Source organism: Vicugna pacos, chromosome 31 (assembly GCF_048564905.1).
Source record: "Vicugna pacos chromosome 31, VicPac4, whole genome shotgun sequence".
NCBI lineage: Eukaryota > Metazoa > Chordata > Mammalia > Artiodactyla > Camelidae > Vicugna > Vicugna pacos.
Genome location: NC_133017.1, coordinates 13,201,711 through 13,203,623, shown reverse-complemented (window position 1 = coordinate 13,203,623; position 1,913 = coordinate 13,201,711).

Below are 1,913 nucleotides of genomic sequence, written 5' to 3'. Positions count from 1 at the left end.
GAAACTTAATTAAGTGCCAGAAGGTATACTAACATAATGTTGAGTTTGCAAACTTAAATGCACAAAAAACAGGGCAATCTAGACACTAACGGCTCCCTGGCAACATTACCTCACCCACATCGTACATCGTGCATAATCAAGTTAACGTTTAGCAACCAGAAATGCCGTTGATGGCGCAAAATGTGTGCAGCTCAAGACCATTAACATTTTCCATATTTGTATACTTACTTCAAAGGTTCACTATTCTCATTACACTAATGTGGAAAGAATTACTCAGTCTCAGAGTTAAAAATTCTTCTAAAACATATTTGTTTACATCACAGTCTTTGATTAAAGTCATAATCAACTTGAGTTGCATTTTGTCACAGCAACACAGGGAAAAAAATCATTCCTACATTTAGAGAATGTTCGATATGGGGTAAACCTTCAATTTGCACTTCCTAAAATGATTTCAGACTTGCTTTCTATAGTTATTATTTTGAAAAATACATCATTATTTAGTCATCTCATGTAATTTCTGATATTTCAATAGAAAGAGGGTTGTGGCACTTTGTGACCACAGGCAACTTACTTCATCCATCTCTTCATCTGTAGAACTGAGCTCATAACAGGACTTGACTCAGAGGGGCACCAGGAGAATTAAATCAGTTAGTGTCTGTAAAATTAGAGTGAAGCATGGAACGTGGAAAAGAGCCAGAACTTCTCAGTGTTCACCAATAGCAAGATTCCAGGTGCACAGGTACAAGGAGATTTTACACTGTCTTTCCTAGGTGTGCACACTTAGAATATTAGAAACAACAGAAGCAATTTTTGTGATTCTATAATATTTCAACTTTGAAAGGGATCTTTTAAATTTCTATGTTTTTAAAACATTCTCTTACGAGTTTCTGTTTATGACTAATATGAAAAATTTTTCAAATTTGGTAATTGCTGAAATAAAGATAAAAAATAACTAGGCTGTATAAGACTAGCAATTCCAAGTGCTGGTGAGGGCCTGCATCACACACGATGATCCAACATTGCTGGTATGAGTGTAAATTGCTACATCGATTTGGAACAACTATCTGGCAACTGTTACGGACTAAATTTGACACATGTACATCCTATAATTTTGTAATTCGAGAAGTGCATGTGCTGGTGCACCCAGAGAAATTACAGGGTGATCATAGTAGCGGTATTCATAAGAGCGAGGAACTGGAAAGCACCCAAATTTCTATCAGCAGTCGAACAAACTGGACAGATTGTGGTGTGTTCATGCAGCGGATCACTCCACAGCAGTGAGAGGGAAGGGGTGACAGCTGTGCTTACAACCTGGGCGATTCTTGCAATGTTTAGCAAAAGATGGAACAAAGAGCATGCTTAGTACGAGTCCAGTTATATAAAGCTTATTACCAGGAAACTTAGCCAAGAGTGTTATAAATGAAAAAAAAATTATTTTGGGGGAGGAAAAAGTAGGGCCTCTGCGAAGCCAGGAATGGTCTGTTTCTTTCCCTGGGTGCTGGATACCACATGACAGTTCACTGAAATGAAACCTTATGATTTGGCCACTCTTCTGTATATGTTATATTTATTTAAATGAATACATTTTTAAAATTTAGAAAAGGATTTCAACTTGAGAAGCTGAAAAGTAAGCGTTTAGATTTCCATTGCGAATATTTCTAGTTCCCTGTAGAATTCTTTGAGAAACCAGTGTTCACTTAGAAAAGAACAGGGTATTTCTTGCCACGCTAATTTCCCAAAATAATTCACCAGAATCGGAGGAAATATAGGCAGTGCTTTGAGGAGAAATATACCCCCGAGGTAAACCTGATCTTAAATAATTTCCAGCTTTAGAATGATCGAAGGGTCAGTGAGAATGGAGAGCTGAAGATCAGAACTGGGAAGGGAGAAACTCGGGAACGTGCTTGTTGGAG